This window comes from Amblyomma maculatum, chromosome 5, assembly GCF_055883805.1.
Source record: "Amblyomma maculatum isolate TAMU_Amacu chromosome 5, ASM5588380v1, whole genome shotgun sequence".
Taxonomy (NCBI): Eukaryota; Metazoa; Arthropoda; class Arachnida; order Ixodida; family Ixodidae; genus Amblyomma; species Amblyomma maculatum.
In genome coordinates this window covers 154488831-154514398 of record NC_139348.1, presented here as the reverse complement: position 1 = coordinate 154514398, position 25568 = coordinate 154488831, and the positions used below count along the sequence as shown (strand labels likewise).

Genomic DNA, 25568 nt, shown 5'->3' with positions numbered 1-25568 from the left:
TTAGTTTGTTCCTCTTCACGAGTATGCTTATGACAGATGGTTTGGTTTGGCACTGATTTGTCGGCTGTTTATGTGACGTCACGAGACAATTGACAGGAGCTGTCAACTTATCATTATCATCATCATCATCAGTCTGGCTATACCCACTGCAGGATGAAGGCCTCTCCCATATTCCTCTAATTAATCCGGTTCTGTGCTAGCTGCATCCACTTGACCCCCGCGAACTTCACCTCATCCGCCACAAGACACCCTGCTATGCTTTCCTTCCTTTGGAATCCAATCTGTTACCCTTAGCAACCATTGGTTATCCTCTCTTCTCACTATATGCCCTGCCCATGCTGCCAACTCAGGCGCCCCTTTTGAGATGTAGATCGAACCCATCGGATCGACCCTTGCATCCTGAGTGAGACACGCTACTCCTATAGGCCATGCTGGCACTTTCGTTCGGCCTGGTTAAGGCGGGGCTTTATATCGATGTGGGATGATCTTGCACAGGATATGGTAGACTTTAGGCTAATAAGTGTGCACGACACGAAACCGATGTTCTAGCACACATAATTCGCACTTGCCTTAACCATACTAAATCGGCCGTCATTATAGCTCGAACGTTTAAGCCCACATTAGCACATGTATATGTGGGACCAGTTCTGGGGAAAAGATTGTACTCATTGGAAACCTGGTAGATATTGGCGGAACTAAGGATCGAACCCCGCACCTTCTACGTATTTAGCGTCATCGGCAGGACCCCTCTCCTATTCCACGCGGTCTGATGGAACATCGTAGACTACTTACAAGGTAGCTACCTTGTCAGTAGTCTGTAACGTTCCATTCTGATTGGACGAGAAACGATGGCGTCAAGCCGGAGAGACAACCTCCCTTGCACATCTATGGCTGCCTTAAGAGAGAGGTGAAGAGGGGAATGTACCCGGAGGGCAGGTTCGACCTGCAACAAAACGGTTATTTTCGCAATGCAGGATCCAAGAGTGGAAGAGGTCATCTCTTCTGTTTTGCCCTTTACGCGTTGCCCATTTGAAAGCGTCAAAAGACGAGACTTCCTGACGTTGAGTGGTTGGTAAACACCGATTGGCTGCCGCGTCGAAAGGTACGGGGATAAGACTGGGCACGTACGGGGTGGTCACGTGACTGCGCGTCGTTGTACGACCGGGCAAAGATGGGGGAGGAGGAGGAAGAGGTGTGGTGGGCAATGCGCCGAAGCGCTGGGCTTGCTCGCCTGTGCGCGCGTGACCTCGTGACGTGTGTGCGCGCGTGCGCTTGTGTCTCTCTTCTGTGCTCAGTCGCGTGAATCCGTGCCAGAAGCCCGCCGCGTGTGTGGCGAGAACAGTCGCCGGTGTGACTTCGGGGCCGCACGCTATCGGCGGGGGATTTCAACAAGCGACGGCGAACACCACCGCTATGTCTCCGTTCGTGGATTGAGTGAGCTGTGTGTGATTGTGACCGGCGGCGGTTTCTGACGTGGACTGTGCGGGCTCTGTACTCTGAGGCCTTTGGTGAGTTTCGTGAAACGTCGAAGTCCGGCAGGTTGTATTTCTAGTCGGCTACGGATTGTGTGTCATTTGGGCTGACGAAGTGGATTCCGGGAGAGGGTGCACGTTGCAAAGGGCTACCCTAGCGAAAAAACTCTATGAGCCACAATAACCTCATACAGATTTCTCATATTAAACTCTTAAAATTCTCATATAATTTCATACAAATATCATTCAACATATGAGAAATATATGAGATTGTATGAGATTTTATGAGATTAATGTGAGCTTTTATGAGAAATCTGTATGAGGTTATTGTGGCTCATACGATGTTTTAGCTAGGGTAACGGTACACTCGGGCGGGCAGATGAATGTTCGCGGTTAATTGGAGGTATATGTAGGTGTCTTTGTCTTGCAGTAGGCCAGTGGGTTTCAACCATGGATGTGTCGGGGGGCCCCTGAAACAGGTCTCGGAATTGAATTGAGTGAAAGCTAAACTGGCATCTAAGAAGAAGAAAAAAAAAACGCGCATCTAATAAGCCACCGTGTCACGGCTTAATTACTGAGGACATGGGGAAGAGGCGACGCGTCGGCGCCGTTATGCATGTCGCTAGTACGAGGGATTCAAGTCCTCCTAATGCCACACCTCTCCCTCGTCAGACACCCGAGACACTTCGCATTGCAGCCCCGTACAGCAGTGCAGCCAGAGCTCGAGTTTCACCGATACCGGCATCAACAAACACAGTGGTCACTCTCGCCCTCTCTCGCGTTCACGCACTTCTTTCGCGTTGAGAAACTGAACTCGGCTTTGGACCTCCGCGCTTTTATCCCCTCAAACTGCCTAACCCGTCTATCGCTATCGCTTGACTTTTCTTTTTCTTGTGTGGGCGTGGGTTTCGCGGACTCCCACTTGAAAAGCATTGGGGTAGGCGTGTACAGTTAAGCTAATGATGATGATAGGTGGTATGTTGGTAGAGAGCGAGAGCCGAGCGGGTTTTCCAGCGACGCCAACAGCCTGGCGTCCCAAGAGAGCGATGGAGCGAATTCGTTAATTGGCGACAGTGGAGGGACGCCAAAGCTCGTGGAAAGACAGCGGTTGTCATAGGGAGCATGACTGTTGGGACAGAATAGCTCAGACTGTTCACATGCTGCCGTAAGATAGTGTTGTTTTAGGGAGTCTCGAGCGAGGCGCCAGGCCAAGCGGGTGGTTCCTGACGCTTTCGGCAGCTGCACCTCCATCGCAGTCCCGCTGCAAAGTGACACAAAATGGGTTTTTGGATGCTATAGTAAGCTAATACAGCGACTTGGAATGCTCCGGTTGTCAACAATTACATGGGAAACGGTTGCCGTAGCTCGTTGGACTGCTTGAGGCGTACTGAGTGACTACGAGGTGCGTAGTTAACATAATGGGAATTATTGTCAAAAACGTCGGTAGAATAGAATTCAAAATGTGCGGTAGTTTCCCTCGTAGCATGGCTCTTCAGAGTGCACACAGCTTGCACGCATATGGGCAGGCGGTTTAGGCTATGGGCGGTGTAAGGCCCGTGCTCTGTTCGGCCTCAGCGTTTGTTGGTTTGTCTGTGCCGGACCTTCATGCATGCGTTGATGTATATGTGTACTTGTGTTTTGGGAGCATTTCTCAGCTGGGTGTCCTAGTGTTGAACAGCGCGTCGCGTTCTGGTTCCTAGAAGGAGAGCATTCGCTCTAAACTGCGAACTCTTCCTGTGAACCCCCTCTGAGTCTACTTTCCCATTGCTGTCTCCCGCTGTCCTGTCGCCCGAGTGGGAGCGGCCAGAGGCCATAAAACCTTTCGTCGCGCAGCACTGCGATGTGTAGCTCACATCTGGTGCGCTTTGCGAAGGTTTTAGTAGAAATTCTAGTAGAAATTAAAAAGAAAAAATGGACATGGGCAGGACATGTAGTGCGAAGAGAGGATAACCGATGGTCGCTTATAGGGTAACAAACTGGATTCCAAGGGAAGGAAAGCGTAGCAGGGCGCGGCAGAAAGTTAGGTGGGCGGATGAGATTAAGAAGTTCGCAGGGGTCAAGTGGATGCAGCTAGCACAGAACAGGGTTAAGTGGAGAAATATGGGAGAGGCCTTTGCCCTGCAGTGGGTATAATCAGGCTGATGATGATGATGATGGAGAGAAGCTGCAGTGATTGTGTTTTTATTTTGACTTGTGGAAAGGGACATGCTCTCGGCTCATCTGAGGAGCGCGGGACTGCTCCCGACCAGTCTTTTGCTGAAGCTATTCCTTGCGATAGGGTGCTCGCGCTGGCCGAGCGCTGGGAGTAGCGGTTGCTTTAGAGTTGGTGCGAGAGGCGCCAGTTCGATTGCGGGGACGCGAAGTCCTTTGTTTCTCTTCTTAGCGGTCGGCGCGGCCAGTGGCCATTCGTCTCTGATTGTTGCTCCCTTGGGGAATCAAATCCGTCTTGACTCTTGTATCATCTCTTGTATATACTCTGTATAAAGTTCTCCGATTCATTAAGCAGCTGCTCCACCAAGTGTCATTTGTCTTGGACGGATTCACCTGTGAGAAGATTGAAAAACCCTTACTGGCGGCGTCGTAGTGGAAGACTCCACATATATGTTCAACCTCATGGATTTCCTTAAAACGTGCATTGTGATTACACAGCGCCCGGTAAGTTTTGTCGCAAGCTCAGCAGCCGTACGGTATAAGTGAACGCCGAACCACTCGGCTATCAGGCAGGTATGTTCCGGTAGCCCTGCAGTAAGTGCTAAATGGCGATTGTTCAACGGCACTGTCATTTTTTATTTATTTAAGGCGATAATGTAGAACTATTGCCTTGGGGGCGTCACCAAATGGAGACTGCCTGACGATAACTGTGCGCCATCGGTATCGAAATATTGCCCTCCTAAAACGTGTTATCGAATTATGGAAGGAAAAAGAGAAAAACAGTTCACAGATCCTTTATTAGGCTCTCTGGGATGTATCTGAAATTTCTGCTATTCAGTTTCAATTGAAATTTTTTTTTTGTGCCAATTACGCAAACTCCTGCTCTCGTCCTCGAATCATGAATAGCTTCCGCGTTGACTGTCATTTATGCTATTTTGACATCGTGATACGGATATTATCTTCAAGGTCGTTTAATGCTGAATTTCCTTTGTTCTCAATTTACTTCCAAGAGGTTCTCAGAGGCGAACTTAGTACACTCTATTAATAAATCATTTTTGTCCCGATTTCATGATCTGTCGCGGCATTCAGAAGTTATCGTGAAGGTCATCATTTGTTAAACATTTTCAGTTCAGTTCAGGCGTTCAGTCGTGTCCGACTCTTCGTGACCCTATGGACCATGTCACGCCACGCTTTCCGGTCTCTCACTATCTTCCTAACATCACATAACTTCATCTGCAGTGCCTCGAGGATGCCATCTAACCATCGCGTTCGCTGCCTACCCCTTCTCCGGCGACCCTCAACCTTTCCCAACATCAAATCTTTCTCCAGCGACTCCTCTCTTCTCATCAGATGACCAAAGTAGCTGAGCTTTAACTTTAGAATTTGACCCTCCAATGAGCAGTCAGGGTTTATGGTCGACAATATCGACTGATTTGCTCTTCTGGCAGTCCAAGCAACTCGCAAGAGTCTTCGCCAGCACCACAATTCAAACGCGTCAATTCTTCGGTGATCAGCCTTTTTCACAGTCCAACTCTCGCATCCATACATCATAACTGGAAAGACCATAGCACGAGTTATACGGATTTTGGTTGGCAGACTAATGTCTCTGCTCTTAACTAGGCGGTCAAGGCTAACCATTGCTCTCTTTCCCAGAAGAAGGCGTCTCCTAATTTCATGGCTGCAGTCTCCTTCCGAGGTAATCTTGGCGCCCAAGAACAGAAAATCTGTCACAGCTTCCACTTCTTGTCCATTGATGCTCCAGGACTTGATAGGGCAAGACGCCATGATATTTGTCTTTTTAATGTTCAGTTTAAGCCCAAACTTCTCACTCTCTTCTTGTACGCGCATCAGAACTCTCTTGAGATCCAATTCACTTTCTGCCATTAAAGTGGTATCATCCGCATATCTAAGGTTGTTGATGCGTTTTCCAGCGATCTTCACTCCAGCTGAAGACTCGTCCAGACCGGCCTTCCTCATGATGCACTCTGCATATAGGTTAAATAGGCAGGGCGACAGTATGCAGCCTTGCCTCACCCCTTTCTCAATCGGAAACCAATCAGTAAGACCATGCCCAGTTCTGACTGTGGCCTCTTGCCCTTCATAAAGGTTCCTGAGGAGACAGATGAGGTGAATTGGAACTCCCATTTCTTGGAGAGCTTGCCACAATCTGCTGTGATCTACGCAGTCAAACGCTTTCGCATAATCAATAAAGCAGAAGCAAATGGGTTTCTGGAACTCTCTTGCCTTTTGCATGATCCAGCGAAGGTTGGCAATTTGGTCTCTAGTTCCTCTGCCCTTGCGAAACCCAGCTTGCACGTCCGGAAGCTCCCGATCCACATACTGCTGCAGCCTACCTTGCAGGATTTTTAACATCACCTTGCTAGCATGCGAAATAAGCGCGATCGTGCGGTAGTTGGAACAATCTTTGGCACTGCCTTTCTTTGGAATGGGGATGTAAACTGACCTCCTCCAATCCTGTGGCCACTGCAGGGTTGTCCAAATCTTTTGACATAATGTATGCAGTGTGTTAACAGCGTCGTGGTTGAGGTTTTGAAGCAACTCAGCTGGAATACCATCAATTCCGCTAGCTTTGTTCTTAGGTTAAACATTTTAGTGCATTTTATTCGCTCCCGCTTAGAATTTCTCCGCGTACTGGTGATGATAGCGGCATAGCATTTTTTTCCTCGGTTGAGGTACTCTATGACGATATACCATGCTCAGCAGCAAGTAACTAACACCCGACGGACTGCAGAGGCGTCTGAAAATGGCTTTAACGTGCGCATCTGCTATCAATTCTCCAGGCCAGACATCCGCGGTTAAAAAAATCTTCAGACTGCATTCCAACAGTCTTGAGCTTTTGTAAAGTACAGCACTTGTGGCGCTCTTAAAACTCAATAAATTTCAGCAAGTTGTGGCGAGGTACCAGCTGCGGATTCTGGGAAGGTTGGTTGAAAAGGGTCTTTATTTTGGTTGTATGACCCAAAGAAATGAAGGGGGCCCCAGGCCCTATATAGATGGGCTCCCCGAAGCTCCACTGACGTTAGCAGAGTTTCGGTGACCGTTGGCGGTCGCGTTTAGAACACCGCAGTCACTTTACCTAGCCCCGGATTCCATGAAGAGAATGTCCCTGGGTGGCAGAGCTGGGGCCATCCCCGAGTTCTAATGATGGATCAGGGGAAGGCGACAATTGCGCTTCGCGACCCTCATAAATATGTCGAAGTATGCGTGCAAGGCGCTTTTTCTGCTAACGACAGCACCGCACCTTTTACGAGGCTGAAACCCCGTGGCGCGGAGGGTAGGGCGGGGCGCTTTTTTCACAGCAGTTTTAGGAGCTTGGGGGCGCCTAGGCCACCAGCGTCTCGAAACGTAACGAAGGGCAGGCGAGCACTCTTGCCCAAAGTGAGTCTCCTTTTGGCAGCTGCCTTAAGTTCTTCCCTACGAGGCTAAGAGTCCTATACGAAGGGCGTATCTTGCACCTAAGCATATGGTGGACCTCTTGCCGGACAGAAACATCAGCTTGCACAACGTTCACATTCTCAGTATACTGTAGACACTCCTGTGGTACTCCTGTGGTACCTTGTGCGTGGCTGGACGTATCTGTATGTGGGCTTTAGCTCTGTACGTTAGCGGTGTTGTTGTTGTTGGCTGTAGGAAGAAGGAAAAAAAAATGCACGGGCCTGCCATTGGCTCTGTAGCTGAGCCACCTCCGCTGCCTCGTGCAGAGAATAGAGAAGAAAGAAAAGGAAGAGGGAGAGAAAGACGCGCGCCACAACAACGGCCGTCGTCCACCACCGAAACGGTGGCGGGTGCAATGACGGCCTACAACAGATAAAAATTCTGTGGCAGGCTAGCCCCCGCCGCAAGCGGCGGTGACCTACCTGTCCCAACCCCATCAGGGGAGAGTCGTCTTAGGCGTCTGTAAGCGGTAAAACCATGCTTTTTCCTGAACGGAGCATAATGTTTGGGTGGTTTTGTTGTAGCAGCGGTTGTGTCCGAGAAGCAGAACGGTGATGCATTCATACTATGGATTTCGCTTAGGTTACCACAGATCAACATAACCCTCTAGTGAGCTGGCCGTAGCTTCTGAATGCCAGCTAACTTCTAATCTCATCTTCCCTCCTGTGCCTTTGAACACGTTTTCCATTTCTTTTGCCGACTACTGTGCCATAGTACCCGGGTTCGATCCCAACCGCCGGCAGCTGCGTTTCGATGGAGTGACATTCATGTGCTGTGCGATGTCAGTGCACGTTAACGATCCCCAGGTGATCGAAATTTCGTCCTCCACAACGGCGTCTCTTATAGCCTGAGGCGATCTGTGACGTTAAACCCCCAAAACCGAGCCAAATCTTGATGGATGACTTTACAGCGCTTTATAAGCGAGACTGCCCGTTACCTGCCTATGTGTGGAACACGCTTCAGAGACGTAAAGGAAGACATCTGTTGTTCAGATTATACGCCAAACTACAGAGCTGGATTCCAAGGGAAAGAAAGCGTAGCAGAGGACGGCAGAAAGTTAGGTGGGCGGATGAGTTTAAGAAGTTCGCAGGGGTCAAGTGGATGCAGCTAGCACAGAACCGGGTTAAGTGGAGAAATATGGGAGAGGCTTTCGCCCTGCAGTGACTATAGTCAGGCTGATGATGATGATGATGACGACGATGAAGATAGCTAAGAAACGTGGCATCAGTAGGGAACCTGCGATCTAACCTTTGAAGGGCTAAGTTTGAATCCGTTAAAATCACAAGAAGTTGAACCAGACAAGACCTTAGCTTCTGTTAACACGCCGCAATGGCAATGCTTTCAGCCGTTATGGAAAACATGACTTCAGTAAAGCGTACAGACCACGTAGAGTCCAAAGATGACATCTCAGAAGCCGCTGCGCTAGCTTTTCTGACCTTGTCCACAGAACGACCAGTAAAAATTCTTTGTGTGCCGTCTTTGTTGCGCTTCATATCAATGCTAGACGGCCTTACAGAAGAGAAAGGGATCGTGATATGGGCACTCAGTAGGTTTGCCTCCATGGTAACTTCTGAATGGTGGCGATGTTTGCCTCAAACGCTAGAGCATGAAGGTACAGACGCGGAATGTACGGAAAGGAACACGTAGTTTACAGTTTAGAGTCCGAAGTCTATCTACGTCGCGTCATCTAACCCGACAAAATGTTAAATATATGTACCATGCGTCTACAAAGTACCGTCTTTGCCAAAAGTAACCAGGCTGCATGTTTTGCTTCTCGCTTATATTCTAAAGTCAACATGGATACCCAGAATGTAACAACTTGTTAAGTGAGGACAGGATCTCGCCTTTAGTTTCCATACATTTAATGCTTCATAAGTTGTATGAAGTCTCTACTATCCAACTTAGAAGCGAAGCACGCAGCCTGGTTACTTTGGCAAAGACGGTACCTTGCAACAAACGTGTCCCGCGCATTTGTTGCAAGTAAACATGGAGTGTACACAGATAACGTGCTGCCCATCCTGTTGATTTCAATTGTATCCCTGCAGATGGCAGCAGAGCTCTCGTTATGCATCCGGAAGCCATTGAATCGTGCTCTGGCGCTCGACCTTTCGCGCTATGCATGTTTCACGCACTCTAGATAGAAGCGTTCGAGAGGACCGTTCACACACGTGTGAAGAACGGGCGTTGCACGTGCGGCTTCGGGCGATTGAGCTCGTGAACTTGCAGTATAGTATTTTTCTTTCTTGGATTGTTGATCGTCGCACTCTGCTGACCGCGCGCGCCGCCGACTGTGGGCGAAGGGCGCAGCCGATACGATGCGCAAGCGAAAAATCGTGTTCGATAGTCGGAAGCACTGATATGACAGCAAAGTACCCATCCTACGACTGCGCCCATTCTAGACTGGTACTATGGTTGTCCGTACTCCCCATCTTACGAAATATCGTACAGACAGCGCTTTATAGGCTCTCATTGACCAGCGTATTCAGCGCGCATGCCTGAATTAGATGCAGCGCATTCTCTGAAATTAGGGCCTGCTGGTATCGGAACGATGGAGGTGATCTTTACTGTACTGTCCTGTCCAGCAGCGCTGTCTTGGATATCTGGATATTTTCAGGACATGGTACGCGCGGCGAATTGTGCACCTAGGGCAGTATGTCCGACCTTTCGTGGAATAAGCAGTGTCGTTGCAGTCGTAGTATGTCGTGACCGGCAACTCCCATAGTTTACTATGTGGCCATTCACAATGTTACACACTTTATACTGAGTGTGAACCTATAGTAAGCCTCGTTTTGAGAAAATAAGTGGGTTGATTAACAAAAGGAGTGACAACAGGTGTCAGTTCTTTCGCGCCCACCTCAGCGTCCACCGAAGTGCACGCAACTGCCCACAAGAAAGTGATAGGGAAAGCACATCTTTGTGCTTCTTCAAGGAGGAGCTTCCTGCTGGGCAAGTGTCTGTTTCTCTTCGCCGCTTATCATCGGGCGCATTAGCAGCAGCAGTTTATTTTTTTATCCTTCTGCACTTAGAAGCTAATGGATTTGCTTTTTCGCAGCTACAGAAGAGAGGTGGGGAGGTGTTTGTGTCGGCCGACCAGTTTCCGCTTTGCCGGTCGGTCGATGTCTTTCTTCGTTTCCGTTTTCTTCTTAACACACGCGCTCGCTGTTTGTTTTGAAGAGCCGTGCAACGGACGTCCCTTATCATAGCCCCTCCACCGATCGACGTCTCCTCGTATGAGGAGCGCGCGCGCACCCATATTGGTGAGAGAAGCTGCGAAATTGCAACAGGCGGCGCTTCCGTCATCGTGTTGTCAGCTGGAAATGCCCGGTAGCGCAGTCGTTATCTATGCTATAGTGCTTTATCTCTGCACTCATCGTTAGTGCGCTTGTGAGCGCATGAAGTCAGTCTTTACCGTCTATCTGTATTTCCAGTTGGTTTTGACGAAGACAGATGTGTTGTATGTATGTACAATGTATGTATGTACCTGAATACTGTGTTGAATGGCCATCTGGATTTCCCCGACGGATGGATAGATGTTTGGGGTGTTTCGTATTTGACGTGTCGTGGACGGCGACGATTGTTTTGCCACTTATAAACTGTGGTACAAGTATTAACAGCGCGTCGAGGATATGGAATCATATTATGGCTCTTGCAGGCTTTCTTTACTTCTCTTCCTTCTCCTTCGCTATTTACTCACCTGCCTTCTTCCTTCCGTTATTTCTTTCCTTCCTTCCCTTCTTACTTTCTTAAATCGCTATTTCTTTTACTCTTCGTTTAATTATCTCGCTTTTATGCCGAGAGCCGTTATTGGCACACCGCGCCCAAGTGGATCGGCGCCAAGCCAACGATGCCAAAGCAAAAGCGTAGCCAAGCCAAAAGTCAAAGATGACGAGATGAAAAGGGAAAATGGTTTTCGATCAGACAATTCTCGAGAAAGCGTGAAGCTTGCAGCCTCGTGTCTCCAATCGCCTTATGTTCTTTATTTTCCACTTAAGCGGGCGGGGTAGGGGCGCAGATTTTAATGAATTGGGGTTTTCCATAGTTTCACTTTGTGTCGTACAGCGCCGCGTGTCGTCGTCAGCGCCTTCGAACTTTTTGCCCTGATATTTTCCGGACTCAGTTTTGCGTGCCCCTCGTTTCGACAAGCATGGCCAAGAGAGGTGAAGCTATTTGCTTGCGGTTTCTTGCCAACGTAGAACGAAACGGAACGGTGCGCGATTTAACTACGACGCACACGAACGACACTCGAGCGCCGTGGAGCACTCCCTTGTATGTGCATAGGTTTCGTTTCTATCCGTTACTATAAGCCCCACCAACATCATCAGCACACTTAACGCCCACTGCGGGACTGCGGCTTCTTCTAACCCTGTCATATATGCCAGCTGCAGCCTCCTGATTTACGCAGACATGACGAATTCCAGACGGTGAGCCGACGCGCTATATTCACCCGAAAAGGAGCCAAATTTATGTGTGGTCTGGGGAGTAGGAACCATGCCGTCGCGGTCCAATCAGATCTAGGAATTTGAATCTAAGTCACCTATTTGTAAACACGTTCTTCGGTGCCGTGAAGCAAGAAGACTTGCTTCGGATCGCGCATTGTAACACGCCGGTAATGTCATCTGTCCACATGTCTTCGCTTTTGTTGCAAAGAAATGCGGTGCACTTGTTCCTTCCATCGATCGGCATCAGTGCCAGCTTCAGCTAGTAGGAGAACATACGTAAGTGATGCGTAGGCATCCCAGTCGAAAAATCCACCAGGCGATTTGGTGTGTTCTGGTATTAACACCAAGATTTCCTGATTTGGCAGGCGTGGACACCAGACCAGCCTGGTGTGCTTTCTTGTGACCCAGCCTGGCGTACTCTGGTGGGCTGGCCTGAACAGCCTTGCGTGCCTGGTGTAACCACCAGACCAGCTTGGTGGTACCTGGTGGGGTCGCCTAACTAACCTGGTGTGCTCTGGAGGGTGGTTAGGTGCCATCTGCGGAAACACACTTTAAAATGAACATATTGAAATGAATTCTTGTATGGATGACAAATCGGGTTAACAGCTAATGCACTGTGCTTTGGCATCATTGATCGCCTGTGCTCTGGTAGGACATGAAATCTGGGCTAATTAATTCTAGATGACATAGCTTAAAGAGTTGTCTATGGTGGTGTGGCATGAATTAGCCCAACTTCTGAACCCAAGAACGCGGTATCGAATCCCGTCTGCGGGGCCCTCCACAACGGCGTTTATCATAGCCTGAGACGCTTTGGGACAATAAACCCCCCAAACCACAAACCGCATTATACCTATAACTACTCCAAATGCGGGTTTCACTGCGTTGAATTCAGTTAAGCGTAATTGCGAGTGTTACGTTCGCAAACATAGAAGCTGACACAGGTTGGGCGACTAGGGCAAGTAGGTCATCCACGAACACTTGTACCGCATGCAAGGCGAAACAGAAAGAGAAAGTAAAAAGCACATCTTTCCTTACTTTTCATCCGTTTAGTGTTGGGTGTATCCCACCGTTATTATCATGCCTGATATCCATGGAGGGTTACTTCAGCAACTTTAAAAAGACTCGCAAACAGCATGTTCTTTTCTCCCTCTCATTATTCCTCCGAGTAAAGCCGGATCTCTCGAAAATTGCAAATTATGACGTAATTTATTCTGCAGCACGTACTGTCGCGGCACAGATCGTCTTCACGGTCAGAGGGCGGCCTTTAATTCTGCTCGGCATCCGGCTGCAATCGCTCCTCGTTGTGACCACTGCGTCTATCACGCCTTCTAGGAGCTTTTCGTCTCTCCTCGTGCTTCTTCTCAGCAGGGAGTCATTGGTCCCTGATCGCTCTTGTAGCTCTTGGCTTCATTTGGAGTGCTTTCCTTTGCGAAGCAGGAAACAGGGTCCGCTTGGTTCGTGGAACGTGGCGGCGGCATTGCGCAGACGACCTTTTCTCCCGCACCGCGCACGGCCCCTTCAGGACGGCGGCAGGATATCGGGTGGCCTCTTCAGAGCGTCTGCGCATTGCAGCAACTGCGGCGTTCCTCAATCTTTCCGGGACTAGCTTGGTGACACGCTGGCCTGTCCGAAGAGCGGCGCGAGGTGTCTGACAATGGGCCGCTTGCGCGCGCGGCCTTCATTCCCGTCCGCGCTGTGGTACGATCCACCAGCGCACACGGCACCCGGGACAAACAACTTCATCCAGTTACTGGTCTATACTTCGTCTCACAAGATATCTGCAGCGCTGCGAAAGGCAGAGGAGCCCTTGCAATTGTGCTCCAAGTGCCTCTCGCCCCTGCTCACTATAATAGAGAATTGTGCTTGTACTGCCCCCCCCCCCTCCCCCCGCCCCAGCCTCCCCTCCTCGCCAATTTGGGGGGCGAAATGCGCGTAGGAGCACAATTGCCTATTGTAGTGCGCGTGACCTGATTGGACCGGTGTGCCTCTGCCTTCCTCAGTGCTGCAAACATCTTGAGACGAAGTACAAGTAAACGTTTTCTAGCTCTTCCTGTCCACGTCGGCGGCAGCAGGTGGACTTAGCTGTAAAAAGATTAATATTTTTTGCCGTCTATTGATTGAAACCAGCTACATTCTTGCCGGAAATGATGGGGTGTGGCCCAGCGTACCCTCTGAGATCCGCGTCAGAAAAGAGTTCGCCTTTCTACTTGCGAAATGGGCCGGGGAGGGCGACACACATGCTTCGTATTAAAGTGAGAGCTTTAGTACCACCGTGTAGAAAAAAATTGTCTTTCGGCTTTGGCGGCGTAGACCGTTTGAAGCCTCCCAGCCTCGGAAAATGATGAGCATGTCTCTGGTAGGCTTTCATTGCCAGAGCGTTAGAAAACTTATGTCGAAAAAAATTGTCCGTCGGTGTAGGCGTCCACTATTTCAACCATCGCAGCCTCGATTGTAAAATAACGTGTGCAACTTCGGCAAGTGACAAGCAAAAACACCCGGACACTTGCACCCCCGCTCGAAGCCTCGTAGCCTCGAAAGGCAACGAGCATGCCCGTGGAAGGTGCATGGTAGTTGGCAGGTGAGATGATCGGACACTAATAGATCAGCGTGGAGTGGCACGCCGGCGCTCATTTCTCTATCGCTCATGGTAGTCGCCGGGCGTGTGATTGGTCGGCGGTTTGGGTGACGTCACGAGACCGGATGACATGCTCCAGTTGGAGGGAGGTCGTCCCATATGTCATCTAAAAGGCAACTGCCACCGCGAAATGAATAATTAACAAACGAGCATAAATGTATCTGTAACTTCGTCACACAGGCGATAATACAACCATGTCTCTGCTTCAGAAAAGTAACCTTGTCGTAGTTAAACGCCACATGAATCTCACTCACCGTCTGTGAATTCTTCCCGCTCATGAATGGGCAGTGTCCTCACTAACACGCGGGGTGTCTGTGATGCCTATGAGATCAAGCATAGCCTATTATATGAATGAGGCTTCGTGGCCTATGAGATGACGTGGCCAGTCCCGCTCATAATACGAAGCACGCTTCAGCAACTCGCGTGGGCCGAAGTAACTATCGCACCTTTTCTACGATACGCAGGAGGAAATTAAGCACTTCAGTGTATTCCGCAATATTTTGGCTGAACCTGTACAAAAGAGCTTTCTTCTGTCACTTGTAAAGGTTTCTAGTTTGATAAGTGTATAGTACTTGCTCCTACAAAGCCATACCGTTTCGACACGAGCCAATTTGTATCTTTCCCCAGTGTCCCTTTAAAGCCGCACTAGTAATCTCTGCTGTCTCGTGGTTCCTGCGTAAGATGCTGCTGCTCACTGGCACGAATCAAGAACAATATTTCCTTGATGCGAGAGAGGGAGCCAGCGAGATTTCAGTTTGTTAAAGGTCGAGACGTTGGCCATGTGGTAGTTGCTCAGATTTACTTTCGTGCACAAGCTCCTCCGCAGTGGCTGAGCGGTTTAGACGCTAAAATGTTGTACCCAAGGATGCAGGGTCGAATCCCCGCTGCGGAGGCCACTTTTCGCCGGAGGCGAAAATCAAGCCACCTGTGTGCTGCACAATGTCAGGCACGTTAAGGAACACCATGGTGGTTAATATCGTTTCGAGCCCTGCACTATGGTCTAGCTCATGGCCTGAGTTGCTTTGGGACATTAAATAAACCCTACTGACCTGCCGTGGCAGTGCAGTGGTTAGGGCGCTCGACTACTGTGCCCAAGGATACGGGACCGAATCCCGGCCGTCTTGGCCGCTTTTCGATGGAGACGAAGAGAAAGGTGCTCTTGTGCTGATGATGCACAAGATGATGATGCACAAGATGATGATGCACAAGATGACGATGTACAAGATGTATGATGATGATGTAACGTGCACTGGCACGTTAAAGAACCTCAAGGGGTCGAAATTTCCGGAGCCCCCCACTGCGGCGTTTTAAACCCCACAAAACTCAACCAAACTTCCATGGACAAGTAGGTCAAATTTACGAAGATTGCAGCCAAGGCGTGTTCATTTTGCAGTGTTGTCATAGAGAGGCATTGGACTGTCTTAAAATATCGGGGAATTATTGAATAACAGTTGTGGTGATTGCAAAAATAACGTATAAAGAAAGCCACACATATAGTAAAGATAATGTTGGATAGAGACTGTAAAAGAATGTCAAAATTTTGAAGTTCGAATTTTGGCATTTATAACAGTACTTTGTAACTTTTCCTGTGGCCTGTTACTTCACGCAGCCAGACGAGAACGGTCACTAGCAAGCTCGGGAAGCTAATGCGTGGTTGAAGTGTACACAATGAGCGTAGTCTTTTCAGTTTTGGGAATTCAAGACACACGAATGCATTGTTCCCTCGCGAGCAACAAAACGAGGCGAAACCGATCTTTCATATCAGTTTCCTAGGACGCGGACGTGTCGCGCCTTCGAGTCGGGGTCGCGCATTCGTATCCAAATGCAGCACACTAATTGGCTGACCTCGATGCCGAATGCTTATCCCCCCTCCTCACGTGTTTCTCCGTGCAATGGCGGATGCGTGGAGAAAGCGGAAGTCGAGCTTCCTTCCTTCTCGGGTTTCGAAATGTGGGGCACCAGCACTGAATGCATGCACACCACAGCATCGCGGGGCCTCGCATTCATGCTTCGGTCCTATACTGCGCTGGTTTACCATAATTAATGAGCCCAAACAGAATGCAAACGGTGTCGTCATTCTAGTTGTCGTCGTCGCCGATGTTAAGCGGAAAATTCCACGTGTGTCGCATATTGGTTAGGGCGCTCGACTGGCCGCGGCGACCGCTATTCGATGGAGGCGAAAAGCAAGGCGCCCGTGTGCTGTGCGGTTGTGTTGTTTTGTGACTGTAGAAAGAAGGAAAAGAACATGCACGGGCCTACTGGCTCTGTCGCTGAGCCAGCTCCGCTGCCTCGTGCAGACAGAATAGAAAATAGAGAAGAAAAAGAAGGAAGAGGGAGGGAAAGACGCGGGCCACAACAACGCCCGTCGTCCACCATCGAAGCGGTGGCGGGTGCAATGACGGCCTACAACAGATAAAAATTCGGTGGCAGGCCAGCCCCCGCCGCAAGCGGCGGTGACCCACTTGTCCCAGCCCCATCAGGGGAGTACCATTTTTTTGTGCGGTGTCAGTGCACGTTAAAGAACTCCACGTGGTCGAAGCCCTCCACTACGGCGTCTCTCCTAGCCTGAGTCGCTTTGGGACGCCAAACCCCACAAACCAAACCACTACGGATCATTGGCCAAGGCCCTGGCGTCATCCTTCCTGGCGCTGAAAATTATTTTGCAATTAATGCGTAAAAACAGGAGACAGAATTTAAAAGTATAATTAGTGGGTTAATTTCTGGGAGATGAGTGAATTATTGAGGGAACGGGGCTTTATCTACAGAACATGACAGTTTGAATAGAGGAAGGGTGTGCTTTAGTGGTAGAAGAAATCGTTATAAATGGAACGGTTAGCAGCACTGGAGCCGTCTTGATTTCAACAGTTTTGAATATGGCGGAGCACACATTCCCATTTACAGTACCAGAACTCTGCATTGAATGGAAGGAAGAAAACCCTTTTGTTTTTAAATTACTCTGTTTAGACAGTGAAACCTTTTTTTTTTCTTTTGTACATGAGAACCAGGTTATTCCATTTTTGTCGTGAAAGAACACCCAGGCCCGGGAGGGCGGGCCGGTATTTCGTATAAGTTGTCTGCGGACTGAAAAGGGGGCGCGCGCTTCTCGCCCCCTCTCTTTTGAGTCCTCCGGGAATTTAGACGTACCGACAGCTGCTGGAGAGAGTAAAGCAGCCGAATTACACCTTCTTTGCGGCCTTTCAATTTTAAGATGTGTTATTGTGACTGACATCGGTGCCATGGTATTTTCTTACTGAAGACTCCGGCGTATACGCGTTGTGAGGCTGGCACACACTTCTTTTCTAAGTTTGTGAACTTCGCATACAAAGCCTATCGGCATGCACATCGCAGTATGATCTAATAATAATGTGTAAGTAGGGATGCGTTTTTCGCTTTCACATCGCGGTATACATACTGATGTTTCTCACCCTTTCCTTGTGGTATCGATGTAAAATTCTTGCGAACCAAGTATTTTTTTTTTCCACTTACCTCTGTCACTTCTCCTTTCTTTGCGGATTCTTCAGAGCCTTCCACCATATTTTAAGGGAGCTCATAACAAAATTTGGAGGTCGAACCGAACGCTTTGTGTCATTGCTCGTTAATTCATCTTCTATTCAGGCTGTGATATTGCCACCGACAAAGGGCTTGTTCGTGGAAAGCGTGTCTGGCGCCTTTGTTGGGTGGTGCTATGTATATAGGCAAGAGTAAAAAAATTATTCGCCTTAGTTGCGAACCGGGTCAGAATGGAAATTTAACTGTGGAATTTTGAGGCATTTCTTCGCATCGATGAGGCAGGTCTTGCAGAAATATTGTCAGGCTGTTGTCAACCTTCATCAGGGAGCTCAATCAGTTGCAGTATTCTAGGCGGTCTCTTGCTCTCAGAAAAAAACTAGTGCTGCGTTTCTTTCTTTCTTTCTTTCTTTCTTTCTTTCTTTCTTTCTTTCTTTCTTTCTTTCTTTCTTTCTTTCTTTCTTTCTTTCTTTCTTTCTTTCTTTCTTTCTTTCTTTCTTTCTTTGTGTGTGTGTGTGTGTGTGTGTGTGTGTGTGTGTGTGTGTGTGTGTGTGTGTGTGTGTGTGTGTGTGTGTGTGTGTGTGTGTGTGTGTGTGTGTGTGTGTGTGTGTGTGTGTGTGTGTGTGTGTGTGTGTGTGTGTGTGTGTGTGTGTGTGTGTGTGTGTGTGTGTGTGTGTGTGTGTGTGTGCCCGTGCGCGTGTGTGAATGCGCGGTTGTGTAATCAAGACTTAGATCATGCATTTCTCATATTCATCTCACCTTGCAACTGTAGCTAGTATTTTCCCATCCTGGAGCGCAGGCCTTATCCATCTAATTTCCTCTGCATTGATAAGATTCGTATCCTGACGCCTCTCCGCGAGCATTCCTCCTGGGGCTAATCGACAGACTGAGCAGATAAAACAAAACTGAGAATTCTTGTTTGGCAAGCTAGAAGAGTGCAAGTTTCCACGGATTGAAAGACTCCTCGAAATCGCGCGTAAAAAGGCGACACACATGTATACGCGCTCAGCGAGCGTAGTACATCCGTACGTTTTCCATCCGCCCAAGAGGGAGACAGCGGGAGCTTTAGCGAGTATGCATTATAGTGTCGCAGCGCGCACCTATATACCTGACTCATCAGACGGGTCGTCCGGGAAAGTGAACAGGTGTTTGTGTGTCTGGGCGTAATGTGCTTCCCGGAGGGAGATTAAAATGAAAATGTCAAAGAGAGAAGTGAACTGCCACAGAGGCACCGCACAGTTCTCCCGCCTCGCGCCATATTGCACAGGCTGTCCTTCGGGCGCTTCGTTTTACTCGGGGTGAGCGTTTGATGCCGTTCTTCATTTTATTAAATTGTTTTCCCTTTCGGCGCAATCTATTTGAGCTCTCTTGACATGTATATTGGACTCAATCATATCATTCGGGGAAAAATGAGCTTAAAAATATAAATATGCGAGAACGCGGTCGCGGCATCGAGTATCTTTTCCCGAGGTCTATAGTTGAGACAGCGCCAGTGAATAGGTTGCAAACATAACGTGCGTGTGTGTAACCGCTAAACCAAATTGTTTGATCGAGTGCACGCGTATACTGCTCAGTTATAGCGCGGTGGCCGACTGTAACGCTGGACTAACCTCGGCAACATGTATACTGGAATTTAATTCTTGGCGGGTCGCTTGCCACATCTAATCTGAATTAACTATACCGGCCGTATTTTTGAAAAATATTGTGAACTTTGTGTAGCGTACTTTTTTTAGCTATCCACCGTAACGTTTGTCTTGGTTGGCGTGTTGTACTAGCCCGCTCTATTACGGACCATATATGTACAGCCTTTATCAAAAGTTTACAGCCCAGGAGGTCTACTTCTGAGCGATACTATGTGGCTCGTAGTGCATTCCCAGGTTTCCATACCTGCTGACGTCAAGACGATTTTTCGTCCTACCCTCTCCTATGGCTAGGACTTCCACGATTATTACAGAAGTCATATTATACGCCTTAAAAGCAAACCCTCTGGTTTGTAAACATTTGATAAAGGCTGTGCAGTCGTCAATGCTCATTTATCATTGATGCATCGCCGGTTCTTCTTGTTTTATTTCTTCTTTCTGATTATTGAATGCAGTCTGGAAGAAGTTTGAGTCAAAACATAGGTCACTTGCTTCGTGTAAAGTATACTGAGCAAATGGAAAATGAAACAAGTCCGGCATTCACCACCGAAATACCATTATTTAGAGCTCAAGGATAAGCAAAGCATCTCTTAGATGCGCCGCATTTCAGTTCGCCTGTCGCCAAATTGCGTATTTCGTTACGTACACCCTGCTTTTTCTTCCGTTTGCCATGTTTGGCCTCTAAATGAAGTCCTGAAGTGAAGATTTTGGACACGAAAAAGATGGCGGCCTTGGCGTTTCCTTAATGTTTTGCTTGGTATGTCCTCTGTTATTTTTATCTCTCACTACCGCTACGCATTATGTGTAGCTTTAATGAAACGTCAGACCGGACCTTAAGCAGCCATCCGACGTCTCCATGCGCGAGAATAAGACGCGATCACGCGTACCACATAATCGTACCTCTTCGCCGAGGGTGCAGCGTGTTGGCACGCGCGGGTGGTATAGGCTTCGCATATATAGGCTCTGACGAGCAGCCCGAAACTGATACGCGCACTTACGAAGAAAGCGAGAGAGAGGAAAGCGGCTGGGGAAGGGTCTCGGAATGGAATGCGTAGTTGTAATGGCCGAAGTACAGGGTGTATTACGTGACAGTGCGGCGGCAATGCCTGGACAGCACCTACACACGGCCTGCTTTATGCAAAACCCAGTGCGCTTTCTGCCAGTCACCGTGCAAGTACACGCCAAGTGCCGGGGAGAGTCAGCTCTCAAAGAATAGATAGCGTCAGAGCTCAAGACGACGCCGTCCGTGTACATGTAAGCAAATTATATTTTTTTAGGCAGGTGCCTGATCGAAGATAGGTCTTTATTGATTTGAATGTGAAAAATAAGGAGCCTGGTCACTTCTCAGAAAGGCGCCGGGCTCTTGCGTATAGCCGCTCCCGGGCACGTTAGGAACGCGCAATAGAGAATTTAAGCGAATGTTAATGACGTCAGTGCCCGCACGAGTGGCAGACGATGTCGTGCTGGAAGGCGTTCTACAGAGACAGTGATAACTGTCACGAGCAAAAGACGTCTGCTGCGCCCGTGACATTAGCAGACATATAACGTCTTGGGAACGCTTGACCAGTTGACATTGAAAGACATTTTCCTCGTGTAACGCATCGGTGGCTTTCTCCTGCGCTTGATATTTATGGTTAGCCGCCTCTTCATGGTGCTCGAAAAAAAAATGATATTGATTTGAACGCGCTCTAGCCGCCTGACTAGCTTATTGCGCTACTCGCGCTGAAGCGCCTTGTGCCAATTAACCTCCTCTAGGGAGCCCAACTTAACCTCTTCTTTGTCCAGCGCCGTGCCGTGGCTTGCGATAAGAGCGCGTCGTGAGGGGCGCTCAGGAAGCGACGGGATCTGCCCATGCAGCGGACGAGTTTAGTGCCAGATCTCGTGGCTTGTTGTCGGAGCTAAGACGAGGAATAACCAGATCCAACAAGCTCATCTGCAATACATGGACATGCAATATTGCATTACGCGTCTTTTCACAGCGTCATTATGGTTTTGTCGTGACATCGTTGAAAGCCTCGGCAGTTTAAACCTTGGGGCAGTAGCGTGACAAGCTCGTCTTGAAAGCAGGAATAACCACTTCTTGGCCACTTCCGTATCATGTCATTGTGTTCTTGGAAAAATAATTGCAGCTGTCAATACTAGCCGTCACTTCATAAGCATGTTTCATCGCGGACGGCTACTGTACGCTGAATGAGCACAGCATATAACTATTGGCATGAGCGTTTGGCAGCAGTAGTTGCTCTCAGGGACGTGTCGAACTGAGATCGGCAGATACTGAGGAAACAGCCAGTCAGTCCCCTGCAGAGTGAAGAGTGCCGTGGACTTTATAATTCTCGAGAATGGAGCAGAAATGACATTTGACTGCTCTGCCAAATCAAGCAACCGTTTCCTAAAGGAATAAAATATTGCTTCTGGTTGTTTGCTGAAACGCTGTGCAAGTCGCATTTATGTCGCCATGGGTGCCACAGAGCTCTTACGTTTGCCATTCTGCACCATACAGAAGGCTCCCCCTTCTCCCCACAGGCCGCGGGGGGTAGTGTGTGGGGAAAGGAGGGAAGGGCTTCCAAGCTCCCGGATGTGTTGTACAGTTGATAATGGTCCGATATGTGACTTTGGGGCACGGAACTTTCGGGTGCCAAACCCCCTCGGCCCCTAACCGAATGGCATTTCAGCAACTGCATTTGCATTTCGGTTCTTTTAAAAAAAGGACGCTCTTTAATCACGCCAAGAAGGGATTGTGTTAAATTGTTAGCTGATCTACACTGAGTACAGCTTTCACCAAAAGTCTTCTGGCCGTCGGGCTTGGTTCTCAGCAGCGCAGTTTGTCAGTTATGCTTTACGAGAAGTTATACAGATCTTAAAAGGAAGAGAATTAAGTAGACGCTTTTTTTCTTCTTTCAATTATCTGCTCATTTATCGAGCTATACGGAGGCTAAAGCTCTGTGGCTAAAGGTTTAGGATATCAGTTGACCTGAAAACTTTCGATCTAGGCTGTGATTTTCTCATAGGGCCGACTGGACCGCGCTGCCGCAGATGACACGTCATCACGGTGAGTCGGTAGCTTGTGCTACGCTCGCCTCTCGTGCTCACCCAAAGTTGCCTAGGCGCTGGCCCATAGGTGGTGTTGGCACAACCACCCCGTGAACTCCCCTAAGCGTCCACGATGTTAGCTATTGCCGTCGAAAAAAAAAAAAAAAATGTAAAGTACACCCTTTTTCAAAAGTTTCGAGCCCGTCTACTTCTGAACCATACTGTGTGACTCGTAATGCATTCCCATGTTTCTAAACTTGCTGAAGGGACGAATATTTCTCGTCTTACTCTCTCCAATGGCTAGGATTTTCAAGATTGTTAGAGAAGTCATAATATACGGCTTAAAAGCACACCCTCTGGGCTCTAAACTTTTGACAAAGGCTGTGCGTTCAAGCAGAGCTAGCTGGGGTAGTAGTCTTTGAAGTCATGCATGTATTTAATGGGTCACATGTTGATGAGTCGCGTGATCAGTTAACAGCACCAATGTGTCACGTGGCCGGTTGTAATCGGTAATGACGTCACTTATTTGGTCACTTCTTGATAATATCCTTCCTTACATCGGAGAGAAGCAATATCCGCAAAGTGAGCCTGTACTTTGTAAAAGGGCGTCGCAAACATGTACGGAGTGGACGTGTGCTGGAAACAGGAAACAGGTGTCTTGTGTCTCCGCGTGCTAACCTGGCTGAATAACTGACGTAGGTAGCGTCGTGTGCCGCGATCTGATCGGCAGCCTTGTGGTAGTATGGTAGGTCTAGCACATCCACGAAATTCGCCCGTCGAAGCAACGCGCTTCACTGACAGACAGAAAGAGAGAGAGAAGAAACGGAATGAACGTTTAGTTGTAGAAGCGTCATGTTCTCAGGTTTATTTGTTTTTTACTGATTGAGAAGCGTATGAAGCGCTGCTTGAGAGCACAGGTAGACGAAAAGGGAAGGAAATAGAGCAAGGTGATTGTGATGTTTGTGACGAAGGCCATTGAGAGGAAGAGCAAAGCCCGAGACAAAGACTGAGGAAGAGTTAAATAATAAGCCGAAGAAAGCCATGACCAAAGTTGACGAAAACAAAAAAGAGGAACACTTGTTCGCCCCTCTGGGTCATAATGAATTATACTTATTGAAGTAGGGAGTTTTAACATTGCATGCCAGAAATGCAAAAGAAGGGCGGAATTTATCAGACTCCTTTGAATATAATGTTAACTATATTATACTGAATGGGCCGTTAACTATACTTAAGCATTATAAACTTTCGAACTCCTTATTTGCCACCGTTCAGCAACAACCTTATCATTTCTTTTTTTTTTCTTTTTTTTTTTTTTTTTTTTTTTTAACGGCGGTACCACAGACAATCATGGACAAATCTCCCATCGTGGGTGCTTGCTGCTTGAGCAACAGCAGAAAAGCGCGTTCGTCGGTGGTGACTCATCCGGGACAATTCATCTGGGCTAATAGCAGCTGGTCCTATAATAGCCTCCTAACAGCTTCTATAACTGCTGCTCTTAGCGTGCATGCCTTAACGACAACAACGTACATCGCCGAGAACGACTGCTTGCTGTTCTTGAGTGAATGTAAATTATTCTGCGGCCTGCTAGGTATTCCCTGTCGTCAGCGTCATGATAGTCTGCCGCGGTCCATTTATTGTGCACAGGCGTCTCCCGTTGATGTCGAATTAGTCCTGTCCCTGACGTCAGGCCCCATGACGTCAGACGCGACCGCCCTCTCCGACCAGATTATGTAATTACCTATATCGTCCCACATGGCATCCGGCCGTTCAGGGCTACAGTCTCGTTCTTTTGGAACCCATTCTGTTACGCTGTCTTGCTCGCTGAAAGGGACGCTAAATAAGGTTTTACGCATTGCGAATTTGCTACGAAAACCCGAAACGGGCGGTACCGCCACGCCATTTGGCAACTCAGTTCGCGCAAATGTTGGCTGTTGCTTTCTATAGTTCATTGTTTTGTGTGTGTTCAAAAGCTATAGGGGCATAATAATTTTCCAAGACGTAATGGGATACGTGTAGGCTGGCCTTTGCTACCGAATCGATACTTATTGCTACTGGTGATAATATGGGTGTAAAACGAATATTCTTGCGCTTTACGCGGTGGCTCAGTGGTTGCGGCACTTGAGTGCTGAACACAAGGAGTCGGATTCGGTCCGTGTAGCGACAGCTGCTTTTCAATGGAGGTGAAAAGCAAGGCGCCCGTGTGCTGTGCGATGTCAGTGCACAGCAAAGTGTAACCGGCGTCAAACTTACCACGGACAGGGCAATTGAAATGCGCGCACACAAGGACTCAAAAATACTAGCTGCCGGAAGTCAATAAACTAGAAGGAGAGCCAGCAGTCTTATTCAGAGTACGTCGCCGCGTCTTCAATGTGAATTTCGCCTGCGTTGGTCATCGCAGGCGAAACTAATAAAGCTGATGTTATCAACGCCCTATAGATCACGCGATGCCTGGCTTCCGTCGCTTTCCACTTTTCAGAGGCCTCCACGTACGTGAGCTACTGCTATGCACGAAGACTCAAAATTTTTATTCTATTAAAGTCATAGCAATTTATGTGCTTATTTCACTGAAGTACAAGTACGCTTGGGAACACTATAGTTTCGCTTTCTATGCGTAAATGTCCGTTGGGCAGCAGTTACCGCTGGAAGGGGTCGTGTTACTAGGGAGTTTTAGAATAGGGGGACCCTATCGGTTAGGGGGATAGGGTAATAGCGGGGCGCGAGTGCGCATGCGCAGAACCCAAGCGAGCCTTGGGTTTTTGGGTCAGCGGACGACGGCGACCCTATCTCGGCGAAATAGCGTGGACCCTACATGGCGGCGTCCGGCCAAGCAGCGGCCGCTCGCCTCGGCGCACATTCGTCGTTACCGCTGCATGGTTTCACGCGTTCACGGCAAACGAAAGGCCAACGAAGCTTGTGCTATGTCTCATGATGCCCGCACCACCAAATTTAAGCGATAAAACGCCCCATATTGTCTGATTGCTTCCGGATTTACCGAGCTGCTAGGCTTAGCGAGTTCGCATCGTGTGGTTGCCATGGGGACCAGGCGTCGGAAAGCGCGGAAGGTTCAAATGAGGTTTCCCGGCTCAGCCTGGATTGATTAAGATTGGTCGATTTCGTATTGTCTGAAGAAAACAGATTATATAACTGGCATTTTTAGGATATTTTTGTTCAATGACAGCAGTTTCTGTTTAATAAGATAGCGTTGTTTTGGCTTTTATATATTTAAGTGCTTTCACGG

At 48.5% G+C, this 25568-nt stretch overlaps 1 protein-coding gene across 2 annotated transcripts in view; it reads left to right on the top strand.

Moving 5' to 3' along the window:
* The window catches only part of LOC146190021 (ATP-sensitive inward rectifier potassium channel 12-like), a 126460-nt gene that overhangs the window by 69054 nt on the left and 31838 nt on the right, over positions 1 to 25568 (top strand). Inside the window, exon 1 of one of the 2 annotated variants that reach the window (XM_084604751.1) lies at positions 1291 to 1508. The exons of the other annotated variant lie outside the window; for it this stretch is intronic. The gene's annotated coding sequence lies outside the window, so the exon portion shown is untranslated. Of the gene's footprint in view, positions 1 to 1290; positions 1509 to 25568 lie in introns of those variants that run through there. 2 annotated transcript variants of the gene reach the window in all.